Below are 19,557 nucleotides of genomic sequence, written 5' to 3' on the forward strand. Positions count from 1 at the left end.
TTGGTATATTTGAAATATTTCTTAAATACTGGGCAAAAATATGCCAAAATATTAGCAGTGGCAGATGTCTTTAGATGATGAATCAATGGCTAATTTTTTTAATGCTTTTTTATACTTTCGTGTTCTATCGGTTATCATTTACTAAACTCATTCTCCTTGCAAGGCCCTTGCTAAGCACTTTGTTCTTCCATGGTATTAACAGTTAGTGGTGCAGGCTTTGCAGTCAGCCAGCCTGTGATTCTGTTTACCTCCATCACTTTCCTAGAAACTGTTTGACCTTGGGAGATTACTTAACCTCTCCTAACCTCAATTCCCTAATCTGAAAATTATAAATCTGTTAGATAATCCTTATAAAGTGCCTGGCACATAGGAGTAAGTGCTCAACAAATATTAATTACTGTGACAGTACAACCAGGGCACTCTATGAGGTAGAGTCTATTGTTATTCAAATTTTACTGTTGAGGAAACTGAGGCAGGCTTGGAGAGATTATGATTTACCCAAGGTCACTCATCTAGGAACTTGTCCAGCAGGGATTCAAACCCAGGCAATCTGGACAAATACAGGAGGTGTATTACACTGTTAATGGTGACTGATAATTGAATAAAGAAAATGTGCTGTATTAATACGTGGAATACTATTTAGCAAAAAAAGGAATGGAGTACTGATACATGCTATAATATGGATGACCCTCAAAAACATGCTAAGTGAAAGAAACCAGACACAAAAGACTATATATATTGTTTGATTCCATTATATGAAATGTCCAAGAATATACAAATCTATAGAGACAGGAAGTAGATTAGTGGTTGCTTAAGGCTGAGAGAAGAGCATGGGAGGTGACAGGAAGTGACAACTGATAGATACTGAGTTTCTTTTTGAGTAAACAAAAATGCCCTAAAATTAGATTGTGATAATCGTTGCCTATCCCTGTGAATATACTACAAAACATTGAATTGTAAGGGGCTGGCCCGGTGGCGCAGCAATTAAGTTCGCATGTTCCACTTCGGCAGCTTGGGGTTCACTGGTTTGGATCCCAGGTGCAGACCTACACACTGCTTGTCAGGCTACGCTGGTGGCAGGCATCCTACAAATAAAGTAAAAGAAGAAGGGCACGGATGTTAGCTTAGGGCCAGCCTTCTTCAGCAAAAAGAGAAGGATTGGTGGCAGATGTTAGCTCAGGGCTAATCTTTGGTGAATATTGAATTGTACACTTTAAATGGGTGAATTGTATGGTATCTGAGTTATATATCAACAAAACTGTTATAAGTTTTCTAACTAGTGTTTTTGCCGTGGGGATTGGATTGGAAGAGAAATAAGGGGAATTTTTAACATTTAACTTTACCCATTCAGAATTTTAAAAAGATTTTTCAATGCACATTATTCTTAAATTACAAAAAAGTATGATTTTAAAAACAACACATTTACTTTAAAAATCAGCAAGTGAATAAAATGCCACCCCAGACCCGATGGCCTGATTCGTATAGAGAGTCTCCTGTACCTCCCTTGAGGAGAGCTGGCCCCACAAAGAAGTGCTAAAGATGCTCATCGTGGGGCTGGCCTGGTGGCATATTGGTTAAGTTGGCTTGCTCTGCTCTGGCAGCCTGGGTTTGCTGGTTCCAACCGAGTGCACGGACCTAGCACCACTCATCAAGCCATCCTGAGACAGTGTCCCACATAGAAGAAATAGAAGGACCCACAGCTGGGATATACAACTACGTACTGGAGCTTTGGGGAGAAAAAGGTTTTTTTTTTTTTTGAGAATGATTAGCCCTGAGCTACCATCCATACCTATCTTCCTCTATTTATATGTGGGACACCTACCACAGCATGGCCTGCCAAGCGGTGCCATGTCTGCACCAGGGATCCAAACTGGGGAACCCTGGGGCACCAAAGCGGAACCTGCGAACTTAACCTCTGCACTACCGGGCCAGCCCCTAGAAAAATTTTTTTTTAAAAAAAGATGCTCATCATGTTAGTCACTCAGCAAACCCGTAGGGATGGCCCATTTGGTGCTAATGACACAAATGTGAATAATCCACACCTCCTACCCTGGCTAGTTCACAGCCTACTTGGGGAACCAGCTCTGGACATCAATAACCACAATACACTGGGTTTAGATTTGGTGGAGCAGATAAGGGAATGACTAATGAGGCGGAGAGGCATTCCAAAGCCAGAGTAGTTTGAGCTGGGTTGGGGGAGAAGCATGCAAGGTCAAGTCTTCCAGGATGGCCTTTCAAGGAAGAGAGGCTAGTGCCTCTGAGGGCCCTACAATAAAATGGCTAAGCTCCAGGTTCTCCAAGGGGACTATATGCAGTCACCCAATGTTTCCTGTAGGAGCAGCTGAGTAGTCTGGAGTGAGGTCCTCTCCCAAAGGAAAGCTGCCCAGAAGGAGCCTGCACAATGAGATAACCCAGCCAACAAAGCTGGGCCAGTCAATGGCTGAAACTCCTGCTTGGCCTGTCCCCAATCAGGGCCTCACTGCAGCTTGCCTAGCTTGAAGCTGCCAACATTAAGGGTGACTTCCTGTTCTGCACTAGACTCTTCCTTAGTTATTTTGATGTATCAAGGGGGAAATTTCAGGGGAGAGAGACCAGGCAAGGTTTTCACTCTTCCGAGGCAGATAAATCCTGTACAGCACTCAACCCTCAGCTGAAAATGGGTGTTGTCCATTGTCTGACAGTCCTGGCCCCCCAAGCTGGCAATGAGGATGGACACAGAAAGTTTGCCTATGGTCAAGGTTCTGAAGGAAACACTGGCAAAGTAGAGTGGGGATGTGATCCCTTCTTTACCATCCCGGGAGCAGAAATTATAGACTGTTGGTGACATGCAATCATGGGTTGTATTCCTGGGGAGACATAGGAATGAGGCAATCAAATGTGGTGGTTACAGATGTGGGCTCTGTTGCCAGACAGCCTGAGTTAAATCCAGGCTCTATCACTCACTAGCTATATGGCCTTAAGCAAGTTTCTTAACCTTTCCATATATGGATTAACTCATCTGTAAAGCAATAATACTAGTGTTCTCTACCTTGCAGAGTTGTGCTTAGAATACCACATGGCAAGTGGGAAGCATGGGGGGTGAGAATGTTAACTATTATTATCCTACATTTCCAAAGCAAGGAAATAAGATTTTGAATGAAGAAAGCTTTAAGTATAAGGTAATATGTGGATGTCATCTAGTTCTCCTCATTGTAGATATGCTGTCCATCTTCTTGGGAAGATCATGGAGTCCTTCTTTACCTATCTTGTCTTGGAACAGTTGACATGAATTGAGTTAGAAGCTTTTAGTAATAGAACTTGTTACATGGCAGTGCGGGGCTGAGAAGGGGGCGTGGGGACAGGAACAAGAGGTCAGCCCCATAGGGGCATTTTTCTGGAGTCTCTGTGCATAGTACACAGAATAATGGCTCCCCAAAGATGTCTGCACCCTAATGCCCCAGAACCTGTGGATATGTTACCATACCTGGCCAAAGGGACTTTGCAGATGTGATTAAAGTTATGGACCTTGAGATGGGGAAACTATCCTAGATCATTTGGATGGGCCCAATCTAATCACATGAGTCCTTAAAAGAGGAGAATCTTTCCCAGCTGACATCAGTCAGAAAAAGGTGTGACTATTGAAGAATGGTCAGAGAGATACAACTTTGCTGGCTCTGGAGATGGAGGAAGGAAGCTATAGGCCAAGGAACATTCTACAGCCTCACCAACACCTTAATTTTAGCCCAGTAAGGTCTTCTAACCTAGAGAATTGTGAGGTAATGAATTTTTGGGGTTTTGTGTGGTAATTTGTTATAGCAGCAATAGAAAACTAATGTACTCCCATACAAGTCATTTGTTCAATGTAGACTGTCCTCCTGCTTATTCACTGTTCATAGTCAAGAAAGGCTGCTCTCCAGCTCTGCCCCCACCTTTTCTGCAGGAGGCTGAGTAGCTCTCAAATGGCTCCTAGACAGATCCAGGTGTCTCGAGGCATTGTGTGCACACACGTGCCTGAGGACACCCAGAGCTCTGGGCCCCTCTATGGTGGCTGACACTGACCTCTCCGCAGTGATGGCTGCCGTCTTACTGCAGCAGGGCAGGCTACTGTTTTTCCCAGGATCCAATGCTTGCCTCCTGCCTGACACCATTGCTGCAAATGCCTTGGGCTTCTTTAGTTTATTTTCATTCTCTGGCTGCTGGAGTCTGTGAGGCCAGGTGAGAGTGATACTGAACCTCTTAATCTCAGGTTCCTGTGCAGAGGAGCAGTAAGCCAATCACTGAGACATCAGTGCTTGGAGATGGAGAAAGGTTTATTCAAATTGGCCAAACAAGAGGGCAGGAGGATAGGTTCTCTCAAATCCACCTTAGCAAAAGAAGAGAGCAGGGGGTTTTATAGAGCTAAGGGGCTTGGCAGGAGGAGTTTCAGAGAAACAAAGGGATATTCCCTGTTTCTTTCGTTCCAAATAAGCCCTTGGGCAATCTGACTTCTGGGCATCAGTGGCAGCTGGGGGCTGGATATCTGGTGATTGTAACTTGCTTGAAGGCATACCTTTTCTTCTGCATAACAACTTCATAAATTCTTGTGCCCCTTTAGTCACCCCCATGTTAAACAAGAAAACAGCAAATTGACAAGATTAACTTCTTTTCATCTATATCTGTGTTGGGAACAAGGTCAAAATGTAATCATGTTCTTATGGAATATTTACAGTAACCCTCAGGTACCCAGCTTCAAGAAGACAATCAGGATGACAGGGATTCTTGTTTCAAGACAAATGTCCTGCCAAGGATAATAGTTCCCTAAAAAGAGTTTACAACAGTGCCTGGCACACAGTAAACACTACATAAGAGAGCTTATTAAAAAATCCTACATATTTTATGTCTTTTGTCTAGTATAATTTGTATACCATAGAGATTAAGAATACAAATTCTAGGGTTAGACTGCTGGCCTTGGCTTGGATCCTTGTTCTACTACCTACTAACTTTATGACCTGGAGCAAGTCACTTAACCTTCCAAGCACCTAATCTTCTAAATTTCCTTATCTGTAAAATAGTGATAATTTTCTTTACCTCTTAGGAAGATTAAATGTGATAACAAACATGCAGTGGTTTTAAAACCTGTCGGCAAATTCTTTGACACTCCTCCATTGGGGGTAGAGACTAACTCCCCCACTCCCTTTGAATATGAGCTGCCCTTAGTGACTCACTTCTAATGAATAGAAGGTGGCAGGTGACACTGCATGACCACTGAGGCTGGGGCAGAAAAGGTATTACAGCTCCCACCTGGCGCTGTCTCTTAGGACATGGGTCTTTAGAGTCCTGAGTCACCCTGAAAGAAGCCCAGCTACCTTCCATCCACCCATGCTGGAAGGACCACACAGAGAGACCACACAGTTATACGGACTGTCATAGCTCCCAGCCACTTGACTCTTCCCAGCCCAGGCATCAGACATGTGACTGAGGAAGCCTTTAAATGGCCCTAGCCCAGCCAGTATCTGACTGCAGCTGCATGAGAAACCCTAAGCCAGAACCTCCTAGATGAGCTCATTCAACCTCCAGAATGACCCACAGTAATAATAATGATGACAGTTGTTTCACAGTTTGGGATGCTTTGTTACACAGCAATAGATAATTGATTTACACATAAAACACTGCACTTAAAAGCACTGAATAAATAGTTGTCCAAACCAGCATCATCCTGGGCCACAAGGGCTTCGTTTATTAATAATAGTCACTACCATTTACTGAGTACCTTGTATAAATCAGATGTAATACATATGCAATTTCTTCCTCACTCAATGCCCAGTGCATGGGTGTCATCATCCCCTTTTAACTGAAACTCTGAGGGATTAAGTAATTTACCTGAGGCCACACCCATGGAGTGATGTGGCTTAGATTCAACCCCCGGCTCCTCTGACTCTCAGAGCCTGTCACAGAGCATACTCACATTACCACAGTATGGTAACTGCCACTTGAGCTCTTCTTCTTCTTCTTCTTTTTTTTTTTTTTTGAGGAAGATTAGCCCTGAGCTAACATCTGCTGCCAATCCTCCTCTTTTTGCTGAGGAAGGCTGGCCCTGAGCTAACATCTGTGCCCATCTTCCTCCACTTTATATGTGGGACACCTACCACAGCATGGCTTGCCAAGCAGTGCCCTGTCCACACCCGGGATCCCAACTGGCGAACCCCGGGCTGCCGAAGCAGAACGTGTGAACTTAACCACTGCACCACCGGGCTGGCCCCTCGCTTGAGCTCTTTTAAAGTGCTGCCAGTGGTGAGACCTCTGCTCGAGCTGGGTCACCAACAACTGTCTCCATTAAGAACTAACAGGGTCGAGGCTTTTGCTATCCCCTGCAGCAATCTTTCAGGCTGGCTTCTGTACACTCAGCACCATGTATGTCTAGTCAATCTTAATTCAGCAAATGGAGCTATGGCAAACCAGAGGCCTTGAGACTCCTTGTCCAACTTTTGTTTTCACCACAAGGCCTGAAATCAACTGTTTGTTGATTGTCATGTGAGATTTAGTAATGATCCTATTAGCCAGTTATTCTTTTTTTTTCTTTTTTTTGAGGAACATTAGCCCTGAGCTAACTGCTGCCAATCCTCCTCATTTTGCTGAGGAAGATTGGCCCTGAGCTAACATCCATGCCCATCTTCCTCTACTTTATATGTGGGACGCCTACCACAGCATGGCTTGCCAAGTGGTGCCATGTCCGCACCTGGGATCTGAACTGGTGAACCCCAGGCTGCTGAAGTAGAACATGCGCACTTAGCCACTGCGCCACTGGGCCAGCCCCTAGCCAGTTATTCTTAACTTGACCCATCAGGTAATTTATTTCTGATAAATCAACCTCCCGGCATGATCCCCCAGTGGGTGTTACTGCTGCCCTGCACAGAACACGAGCTTCGTGGCCAGATTGCTGGGGTTCAATTCCCAGCTCAGCCACTTCCTAGCTGAGGGTTGTTGGGCAAGTCACTTAATCTCTCCCAAACTTGGTAATCAGTAGAATGACAATCTACTCAGTACTACTCGGTAATCTAATCAGTAAAATGGGAGTAACTATAATGTTGACCACAAGGGGTGGTTGTGAGGAGTTAAGGAGATAATCCTTACGTAAAACGTTTAGCGTAGTGCCTCCTGGCGCATGGCTAGAGCTCAAGAAACATAAGCTATCACGTTATTCTGTTTATTGCTGTACTTATATGGAGAAAACACCTCAGCCTTCCTTTAATTTTCGTCCTTAACTTTTTCTCCTTTCCTCAGGCAGGAGCCAGAGCTTGGGATTTCCTAGGATGATGCTCTGGAGGTATGAGGAGGTAAGAGCTTCTGTCCTTCCTCTTTGTCTCCCCCTTCTCCTGGGAGCACAGTTGTTATTGTCAATGATAGCAGTGACAGAGCACTTATTGAGTGCTGATTATGTAGGTGCCAGATGTAGTGCTGAGGTTTTAAATATATTATTAACTCAGATTCTCACAACAAATCATACAAGTTAGGTATTTTTACTCATTTATTCATTTTTTTCATTTAATAAATACTTATTGTGTTCCTTCAATGTTCTTGGTGCTTAGAATACATTAAAGAACAAAGCAGACAGAATTCCCTGCTCACATTCTAGTGTGCAGGGACAATTGCAAATCAGCAAATAGATGACAAATATAGTATGACAAAGAATGGTAAGTGCTATGGAGAAAATAAAGGCGAGAAATCAGAGAGAGGAGGAGGAAAAAATTGCTCCTTTAAACAAGGTTATCGAGGAAAGTCCTCACACTATGGGAAAGTGACATGTGAGCGGAGACACAAAGAAGGTGAGGGAGTGAGACATGGGGAGACTTGGGGCAACGTTCCAGACAAGGAGAACAGCAAAAAGTACAAGACTCCAAGGCAGGAACATGCCTGGATGTTTGAAGAACACAGGGAGTCAGTGTGGCTGGAGTAGAGAGTGACTGAGTGACAGCAGAGTGAAAAGAGAAGAGGATAGAGAGATACGGAAGGAGGGATCAGGGCAGGTCACTGAGTTCCAGGTCACTGGAAGGATGCTGGATTTTACTCTGAATGAAATAGGGAGCCACAGGAGAGTGTTGAGCAAAGATGTGGCATGATCTTACTTAAATTTTAAATGGATCCCTCTGGCTCCTGTGTTAAGAAGAGACTGTAGAAGGGCAAGGGTATAAGCAGAGACACTAATGAGAAGGCTGTTGTAATTAATAGTCTAAGCAAAAGATGATGGTGGTTTAGTCCAGGATGAAGCAGTGGAGGTGAGAAAAAGATTCTGAATATATTTTGATGTAGATCCAACAGGACTATGTGACTGATTGGATTTGGGTGTGTGGAAAATCAGGGTCAAAGACAACTCCAAGGTTTATGGCCTGAGCAACTAGATGGATGGCGTTGCCATATACTGTCATGGGAAGGACAAAATGAGGACCATGTTTGGGGAGCAGATCAGGGGTTCAGTTTGGACATGTTGAGTTTTAGATATCTTTTAAACATCTAAGGAAAAAGATCAAATAGGCATTTGGATATATAGGCTTCCCCTCATTTTACACTAAGTGACAGAGTTGGGATTTAAACCGAGGTAAGTTCAACTCTACCACTCTTACCTTTTCTTTGTTAAATATCTGCCACCAGACTTTTGCTTCTGGCCAAGATGGCGTAAGTTGGACCTGATTTACCATCCCACATGAAACAACCAAAAACAAAAAATAAAAAAGACAAAATACAGGGACTGGCCCAGTGGTATAGTGGTTAAGTTCATGTGCTCTGTTTTGGTGGCCTGGGTTTTGCAGGTTTGGATCCTGGGCGCAGACCTAGGACTACTTGTCAAGCCACGCTGTGGTAGCATCCCACATAAAATGCACAGATGTTAGCTCAGCAACAATCTTCTTCAAGCAAAAAGAGGAAGATTGGCAACAGATGTTAGTCAGGGCCAATCTCCCTCACACACACACACACAAAAGACAAAATACATGGAACAGGTTTCCAGTGAAGGATAGTGATTTCCGAGGAACAGGAAACAAAAGAGGTGAGTCCTATAAACATCCAGCTTACTACTTTGAGAAAGTTCCCAGGATATGATGCAAAGAAGGGGAAGTGAGGCAGAGTCTGACAGACTCCCTGAGTTGAAAAGACAAAGTGGAGAGCCTTGAGAGACGTAGGCCTCTAGATTTTATAAAACAGAGTAACAGAGAGGAGAGAACTATACAGAGAGAGGACTCTGACAATCTACAGAGGGTCCCCCTCAAGTATTCAGTGGATTACTGATCAATGCATGCCTATGAGGAAACTATCTGAGTATGGATTCATACTCAAGCATCCAAGGGAATAGGGCCTATTCTCACCAGCCAGACTGGGAAAACTCATAATTCACTGGGTACAGTATTCAGGAAGGTCTTCCTGAATTAGTGGGGAATAATTAGTGCTAGACTGAGCATTGCTCCGACCTGCCTAAGAAATAATGAAAGCAAAACCCAAAAGGATCAAATTGTTTCCAAGTAACCTAACTGCATCTCACAGCAAAGCTCAAGTTTTAGAGGAGTACAAAAATATCCAACACTTAACAAGATAATGTCTAGAATCCAATCAAAAATTAGTAGACCTGTAAAGAGGCAAGAAAATATGACCCATAATGAGGAGATTAAAAATCAGAGAAAGACATTAAAATAATTCTTATAACTGTATTCCATATGTTCAAAAAATTAATTAGAGGACTTGAATAGACATTTCTCCAAAGATAATATAGAAATGGCCAATAAGCATATGAAAAGATGTTCAACATTACTAGTCATCAGAGCAATACAAATCAAAACCACAATGAGCTATCACCTCACACCCATTAGGATGGCTACTATCAAAAAACCGAGAAAACAACAAATTTGGTGGGGATATGGAACAGTTGGAATCCTTGTGCACACTTGGTGAGATTGTAAAATGGTATAACTGCTATGGAAGACAGTATGGCAGTTCCTCTAAAAATTAAAAATAGAACTACCATGTGATCCAGCAATCCCATTTCTGGGTACATATCTGAAAGAACTGAAAACAGGGTCTCATAGACATGTTTTCACACCAATGTTCATAGCAGCTATTCACAACAGCCAAGAGATGGAAGTGGAAGTCCACTGACAGATAAATGGGTAAAAAAAAAATGTGGTATAGACATACAGCAATGGGTTAGTCAGGGTTCTCCAGAAAAAACAGCACCAATAAGATTGATATACTAGAAGCTTTATTAAATGAATTGGCTTATGCAGATATGGAGGCCAAGAAGTCCCACAAACTGCCATCTGCAAGCTAGAGAAACGGGAAAGCCAGTGGTGTGATTCAGTCCACTTCCAAAGGTCTGAGAACCATGGAACTCATGGTGTAACTCCTGATCTGAGTGTGAAAGCCCAAGAACCAAGAGTGCCAAAAGAAGATAGATGTCTTAACTCAAGCAGAGAGAGAATTAATTCATCTTTCCTCCACCTTTTTGTTCCATTGGGGCACTCAACAGATTGGATGATGTCCACTCATATTGGGGAGGTCCATTTTCTTTGCTTAGTTCACTGATTCAAATGCTAATCTCTTCCAGAGACACCCTCACAGAGGCACCCAGAAATAATGTTTTACCAGTTATCTGGGCGTTCCTTACCCCAGTCAAGTTGAAACATAAAATTAACTATCACAATGGAATAATATGTGTGACCTTAAAAAGGAAGGAAATTCTGTCACATGCTATGACATAAGTGAATCTTGAGGACATTATGCTAAGTGAAATAAGCCAGTCACAAAAGGAAAAATAACGTGTGATTCCACTTACATGAGATATCTAAACTAGTCAAATGCAGTAGCCAGCCCCATGGCTGAGTGATTAAAGTTCTGCATGCTCCACTTTGGTGGCCCAGGTTTGCAGGTTCAGATCCTGGGTGCAGACCTACTCCACTTATCAGCCATGTGGTGGAGCATCCCACATGCAAGGTAGAGGAAGGTTGGCACAGGTGTTAGCTCAGGGCTAATCTTCCTCAAGCAAAAAAAGGAGAAGGATTGGCAACAGGTGTTAGCTTAGGGAGAATCTTCCTCACAAAAAAAATAAATAAATAAAAAATGAAGTAGTCAAATTCATATATATAGAAAGTAGAATCGTGATTACCAGGAGCTGGGGACAGCAGGCAAAGGGGAGTTGTTGATTAGTAGATATAGTTTCAGTTCTGACAGATGAAAAAGTTCTAGAAATCTGTTTCACAACAATACTTAACACTACTCAACTGTGTGCTTAAAAATGCTTAAGATGGTAAATTTTATGTGTTTTTCTACCACAATAAAAAGTTAACATACCCTAGAATTTCTATATGGTTACAAGTTAAAATATTATGAAAATGATAATAAAATTATCACCTTGTAAAAAAAAAGTTAAGTAGAGACATGGAAGATATTAAAGAAAAGGCCCAAATCAGACTTTTAGAGATGAAAACAACAAGATTTTAGATACTGCATTGGATTGACATTGTAGAGGAAAAGATTAGTGAATTAAAGGTATAGAAATAGGAATTATAGGCGCCGGCCCAGTGGCACAGAGGTTAGATCCTGGGTACAGACATGGCATTGCTTGGTGAGCCATGCTGTGGCAGGCATCCCACATATAAAGTAGAGGAAGATGGGCACGGATGTTAGCTCAGGGCCAGTCTTCCTCAGCAAAAATGTTAGCTCAGGGCTAATCTTCCTAAAAAAAAAAGAAAAAAAATGAATGAAATAGGAATTATCCAAAATGAAACACAGAAAGGAAAAGAATCAACAGAAATGAAAAGAGCATCAATGCGCTATGGGACACTTCAAGCATATGTACAAATAATTGAAGTCTCCAAAAAAGAGGAGGAAGAGGGGGATAGAAAAAATATTTTAATATTAAAATTATATTAACAGAAAATTATAAGCCTTGAGCTATTTAATAATTTTGCTATTTATGTGTGACTATTAATAGATAACAATTAAAGGACAAAAAATCATGACATAAAAAAATCATGGCATGTAAAAAAATTATAAATCCACATATCCAAGATGCTCAACACTCTCTAGTACAAGAAAAATGAAGAAAACTGCACCAAGGCACATCATAAACAAATTGCTCAAAATCAGTAATGAGGAGAAAATCTTAAAAGCAGCTAGAGAAAAAAAAAGATATGTTATATATAGAGGTACAAAGATAAGGATGACAGATTTCTCATCAGAAATAATGCAAGTAAGAAGACAGTGGAACAACACCTTTAAAATACTGGGAAAAAATGTCAACTTAGAATTCTATATATGGAAACAATATCTCTCAAAATACAGATGAAATAAAGACATCTTCAGATATACAAAAGCTGAAAGGATTCATCACCAGTAGACCTGCACTACAAGGAAATGTTAAGGAAATGCTTTAGGCAGAAGGAAAATGGTGGCATACAGAAATCAGGATTTACACAAAGAAATAAAGAACACAGGAAATAATAACTACACAGGTAAATATATAAGATTTTTAAATTGCTATTTAAATCTGTAGAAACATAATTGACTGCTTAAACAAAAATAATAATAAACTAGGAATAGAAGGGAACTTCCTCAACTCAATAAAGAGCATCTATGAAAACCCCACTGTAGTAGATTGAATTGTATCCTCCAGAAAAATAAGTTCAAGTCCTAACCCCCATTGGATTGGTGGGTGCCAAATCCAATGACTGGTGTCTTCATAAGAGAAAGCAGAGGGAGATTTGGATACAAAGACACAGAGGAGACACAGGGACGAAGGCCGTGTGAAGATGAAGACAGAGATCAGAGTGATGCAGCCAGAGTCAAAGAATGCCAAGGATTGCTGGGAGTCACTAGAAGCTGAAAGAGGCAAGGATGGCTTATTCCCTGGAAACTTCAGAAGGAGCATGGCCATACGGACACTTTGATTTCAGACTTCTAGCCACCATAACTGTGAGAGAATAAATTTCTGTTGGTTTAGGCCACCCAGTTTGTGGTACTTTGCTATGGCTATCCTAGGAAACTAATATATGTACATCTAACATCATGGTGAACATGGTGAACATAATGGTGAAAGACTGAATGCTTTCCCCCTGAGATTAGGAACAAGACAAAGACGTCCACTCTCACCATTTCTATTCAAAAATTTACTAGCCATAGCAATTAGGCAAGAAAAAGAAACAAAGTCATTCAGATTGGAAAGGAAGAATTTAAATTATCTATATTTTCAGATGACATGATATTTTATGTAGAAAATCATAAGGAATCCACTAAAAAACTACTAAACAAGTTCAGCAAGATTGCAGGATATAAGATCAATATATAAAAACAACTGTATTTCTGTACACTAGCCGTGAAGAGTTGTGAAATGAAATCAAGAAAACAATTTCACTTATAATAGAGACAGCAGTGCAAGACTTGTGCCCTGAAAACTACAAAACATTATTGAAGGAAATTAAAGAGGTTCTAATTAAAGACATCTCATGTTCATGACTGGAAGACTTAATATTTTTAAACTATCAATACTTTCCAAACTGATCTACGGACTCAACAAAATCCCTATATAGAAATTCCAGCTGACTTGTTTGCAAAAATTGACAAGTTGATTGTAAATTCATATGGGAATGCAAAGGACTCAGGATGGCCAAAACAATTTTGAAAAAGAAGAAAACAGTTGAAGGACCTACACTTTCCAAGTTCAAAGCTTACTACAGTGCTACCGTAATCAAGATAGTATGGTACTGGCATAAGGATAGACATATAGATAAATGGAATAGAATTCAGTATTGAGAAATAAAGTCTCACATTTAGATCAATTGAGTTTTAGACAAGGGGGCCAAGACAATTCAATGGGCGAAGGAATAGCCTTTTCAACAAATGGTGCTTAAGGTAACTGCATATCTACATGGAAAAGAATGAAATTGGATGCCTACCTCAGACCATACAGAAAAATTAACTGTAAATTAACATGAGTAAATCTTCATGACTTTGGGGTAGGTAATATTTTCTTAGATATGACACCAAAAGTATAAGCAACAAAAGAAAAAATAGATAAATTGGACTTCATTAAGATTAAAAACATTTATGCTGCAAACAATACAATCAAGAAAGTGAAAAGATAATCCATGGAATGGCAAAAAAATATATTTGTAGATCATGTATCATATGTCTGGTAAGGGACTTGTATCAGCAAATTACAAACTTTTGCTCTGATAAAGATGGTGCTAAGAGAAAGAAAAGACAATCCACAGACTAGGTGAAAATCTTTGCAAAGCATATATCTGGATGAAAGATTTGTATCTAGAACATATAAAGAACTCTTGAAACACAACAATAAGCAAACAACTCAATTTAAAAAGGGCAAAAAATTTGAACAGACACCTCACCAAAGAAGATACATGGATGGCAAATAAGCACATGAAAAGATGTTCAGCATTAGTCATTAGGGAAATGCAAATTAAAACAATAGTGAGATACCATTATGTACACATAAGAGTGACTAAAAGTAAGTAGATTGACCATTCTAAGTGTTGCCAAGGATGTGCAGAACTGGAACTCTCATACACTGCTGGTGGGAAAAGTAAAACTGTACCACCACTTTGAAAAACTATTTGGTAATTTCCTAAAAAGTTAAACATACATCTACCATATGATCCAGCCATTCTACTCCTAGGTATTTACCCAAGGGAAATGAAAGCATATGTCTCTAGAAAGACTTAGACTTGCATGTTTTATTTGTAATAACCAAAAATTGGAAGCAACCCAAATGTCCGTCAACAGGCAGTTGGATAAACAAATTGAGTATATGTGTACAATGGAATACTATTTATAAATAAAAAGGAATGAATTATTGATATGTGTAATAGCATTGATAAATCTTAAAATAATTATGCTGAGTAAGAAAAGCCAGAGAAAAAAGATTATATATATAAAATTCCATATATATATATATGGATATATAGATATAGGTAAATCTAGAAAACTAATCTATGGTTCCAAGAAGCAGATCAATGTTTTCTTGGGGATGAATGGAGAGAAGTAGAAAGAAGAGAATATAAAGAGGCACAAGGATACTTTTGGGTATTATGGATACATTCACTGTCTTGATTATGGTGTGGCTTCATGGGGGTATGTATATATCAAAATATATCAAATTGTATACTTTAAATATTTGTATATCAATTATATTATATTATTGTATATCAATTATATCTCATAAAGCTGATATATTCATCATATATATGTACATACATACACATACACATGTGTATATCCAGGTTTGTTAGAGTTTTAACAGTGGGACTGTGAGCATTTTTCAACACTTGGAAATTTTCAAACATACCCACTTCAGCTACTATAGACATTTTGCAAATCTTCTATCTTACCCATCTCATTCCCTTTTGTTGTTTTTGTTGTTGGAGTATTTTTAAATAAACCCCAGATAGCATGTCACCTCACCTGAAAATTCTTCAATATGTGTCTCCGCAAGGTAGGAACTTTTAAAAAACATAACCCCATGCCATTATTTATTGTAGGTATTTTCTAAAGTGAACGTGAATGGCTTTTGTAATATATATATATATATATTTTATTGAGGTAACATTGGTTTATAACCGTTATAAAAATTTCAGGTGTACATCATTATATTTTGATTTCTGTGTAGACTACATCATGTTCACCCACCCAAAGACTAATTACCGTCCATCATCATACATATATGCCCTTTCGTAGCCACCCCTGACACAGGAAGGGTTAATAATCACTGGAAAAGGCTTGCAACAAACTGTGACCCGGAGGTGAGAAGGCCGGTTAGCCAATGATGGGTAAGACCTCCAGTGGGAGGCAACCTAAGCCAGGCATCGGTCGCCCGGGGGCACAGATGGAGACACAATATTGGGAGCAGGAGGGGCCGTTGCCTAGGAGGCCTTGCATGCTCCGAGATAAAATATACAAGCGCGGCAATAACATGATAATATCAAAACAGAGGCCAAGGGAGGGATCCTTGAGAAATCACTAAGAATTCTTGGCATTCGCTAATTACATTGTCCAGAACATCTGTGTATGTTTAACAGCTGTAAGCTATGTATATATTGAAACGCTGGTTATAATAAACTCAGAGTGGCCATCAGCCCTCTCCGCATCTATCCTGATGTGTACATCGGATTGCGACACCGACACCTTTCTCTCCTTTTACCCTCCCCACTCCCCGCTTCCCCTCTGGTAACCACCAATCTGATCTCTATATCTATGTGGTTGTTTGTTGTTGTATAGTATATTTTTATTGAAATTTTTCTTGAGACAATTTTAGATTGACAAGCAGTTGTAAGAAATAATACAGGGCTATCCCTTTATACTCTTCCCAGTTTCTTCCAGTGGTAACATTTTGCAAAACTATTGTATAACATCACAACCAGGATATTGACATTGTTGCAATCCACTGATCTTATTCAGATTTCTCCATTTCACCTGTCCTCTTCTTATGTGCGTCTGTATGTGTATTAAATTCTACACAGTTTAATCACCTGTGTAGGTTTGTGTATCCATCACCACAGTCAAGATGCCAAACAGTTCCAACACCACAATGATCCCTCATGTTGCCCTTTTAGAATTGCCTTCCCCATTATCCCTAATCCTTGGCACCCATTACCATGTCCACCATTTAGAAAAGTTATTGCATGTATCAATAGTTCACTTCTTTTTATTGTTGAGTTGTATTCCATGGTGTATATTTATAATATAATACATTTTTGAGTCTTTTTTTTTTTTTTAAAGATTGGCACCTGAGCTAACAACTGTTGCCAATCTTCGTTTTTTTCAGCTTTTTCTCCTCAAATCCTCCCAGTATATAGTTGTATATTTTAGTTGTGAATCCTTCCAGTTGTGGCATGTGGGACATGGCCTCAATGTGGCCTGACAAGCGGCACCGTGTCCGCGCCCAGGATCCGAACCAGTGAAACCCTGGGCCACCGAAGCTGAACGCACGAACTTAACCACTCGGCCATGGGGCCAGCCCCTAAGGGTCATTTTTTTTTTTTTTTTTTTGAGGAACATTAGCCCTGAGCTAACTGCTGCCAATCCTCCTCATTTTGCTGAGGAAGATTGGCCCTGAGCTAACATCCATGCCCATCTTCCTCTACTTTATATGTGGGACGCCTACCACAGCATGGCGTGCCAAGAGGTGCCATGTCTGCACTGGGGATCTGAAACAGCCATCCCTGGGCCGCTGAAGTGGAATGTGCGAACTTAACCATTGCACCACCAGGCTGGCCCCAGGGTCATTTTTAAATACAAAAATTATTATCATCATTCTGCTGCTTTCAAAGGGCACCAATAATTTAATTTATTTTGCAGTTGCTGTGTGGCATGTTCTATAAATATCAATTAAGTCAAGTTGGTTGATGATGTTGTTTAGATCTTCTATATCTTTCCTGATTTTTTTGTATACAGATTCTGTCAATTACAGAGATAGGGAAGTTAATATCTCCAATTATAATTTTGGGGTTATTTATTTATGTCTTTAGTTTCTTCATCTTTGCTTCCTATATTTTGAAGCTGTGTTATTAGAAGCATATCCATTTAGGATTGTTAGCTCTTAATGATAAAGTGACCCTTTTATCATTATATAATGATCTTTTTTCCTCTGGTGATATTTCTTGCCTTAAAGTTTACTTTGTCTGATATGAATATATCCATTCCAAATTTCTTATGATTAGTATTTACATGGTATATCTTTTCCATCACTTAACTTTTAACTTGTCTGTGTCTTTATATTTCAAGTGGACTTTTCTTAGATAGCCTATAGTTGGATCTTACTTTTGTTATGCATTTTGACAACCTCTGCCCTTTTAAAAAAACAAAAAAGATTGGCACCTGAGCCAACATCTGTTGCCAATCTTTTTTTTTTCTTTTTCTCTTCTCCCCAAAGCCCCCCAGTACATAGTTGTATATTCTAGTTGTAGGTCCTTCTGGTTGTGCTATATGGGATGCCCCCTCAGCGTGGCTCGATGAGTAATGCTAGGTCTGCACCCAGGATCTGAACCAGCCAAACTCTGGGCTGCTGAAGTGGAGCGCACAAACTTAATGACTTGGCCATGAGACCAGCACCAACCTTTCCCTTTAATTGGAGTATTTAACTAATTTACATTTAATGTAATTATTGATATAGTTTTTTAAGCCTATCATCTTGCTAGTTTTTTCTATCTGTACTTGTGTCCTTTATTCCTGACTTCTTTTGGATTGAGAACATTTTAATATTCCATTTTGTCTCCTCCATTGGGTTTTTAGATGTACCTGTTTTTTTGTTGTGTTGGTTTTTTAAAGATTTTATTTTTTTCCTTTTTCTCCCCAAAGCCCCCCAGCACATAGTTGTATACTCTTAGTTGTGGGTCCTTCTAGTTGTGGCATGTGGGACGCTGCCTCAGCGTGGTCTGATGAGCAGTGCCATGTCTGCGCCCAGGATTCGAACCAACGAAACACTGGGCCGCCTGCAGTGGAGCGCATGAACTTAACCACTCGGCCACGGGGCCAGCCCCTAGATGTACCTGTTTTTTAGCGGTTGCTCTAAGGACTACAATATGAATCCTTAACCTGTCCCAGTTGGCCCTGAATTAATATTATACTTTTTCATGTATACCGTAAGAACCTTACAACAGTATAATTTCATTAGTATCCTCTTCCACTTTGTTATAAAACTAACAATACGTTGTTATTATTTTTAGTTTAAATAGTCATTTGCCTTTCAAGAAATTAAGATAAGAGGTAACTATACATAGTTATCTTTTCTGGTGCTCTTTATCCTTTCCTGTAGACCCAAGCTTCCATTTGATGTCATTCCCTTCAGCTTGAAGAACTTCCTTAGCATTTCTTGTAGTCTGGGTCTCCTGGCAATGAATTTGGGCACTTGTCATTTAACAAGGCTTGAGAATTTGATTCAATCCCAGCTACCGTTACAGGGTTCAGACAACCCTAGCAATTCCCCGGGAATGGACTCACCCCAGTGAGTGAATTTCACAACCCCAGAAGCCTCATCCTGGCAGTGTGGAGGGGAACTGTTGCCAGATTTATTTTTCTAAAAAAAAAGTTTGGTTCCCCCAATTTTAAAATCTGTTGGCTCCCTACGACCTACAGGACCAAGACCCAAAACCAAACCTTTTCCCTTGACATCGAAGCCCTTCACAATCTTTTCTTTTTAATTTATTTTTTCTTGCAGTAACATTGGATTATAATTTTCAAATGTACATTGTAATACACTTTGAATTCTGTGTAGATGCCCTTCACAATCTTGCCCCAACCTACTTCCTACCTTTCCTCCCCACCCCTACCTAGGAGGCCCTAACCCTGTGTTACAGCCATTCTAACGGTTTCTTGTTCTCCAAGCAGGACATTGACATTCTGGCCTCCCAGCTTTTGCCCAGCTTCTCTCGTGTTTGTTGAATGAATGAATGATCCGGCATGCCTTTTCACCTTATTTATCTCGTGTGCCCGCCAGGCCTGGCCCGATGTCTTCGTCTCTACCTCTAGCCCGAGTCTCCAGTGCCCGGTGCTGGGCCCGCTGCCGCCGAGGCACCACCCTCACTGTCCCCACTCCTGCCCTGGAGC

The sequence above is a fragment of the Equus przewalskii genome, chromosome 12 (genome assembly GCF_037783145.1).
Source record: "Equus przewalskii isolate Varuska chromosome 12, EquPr2, whole genome shotgun sequence".
Taxonomy (NCBI): Eukaryota; Metazoa; Chordata; class Mammalia; order Perissodactyla; family Equidae; genus Equus; species Equus przewalskii.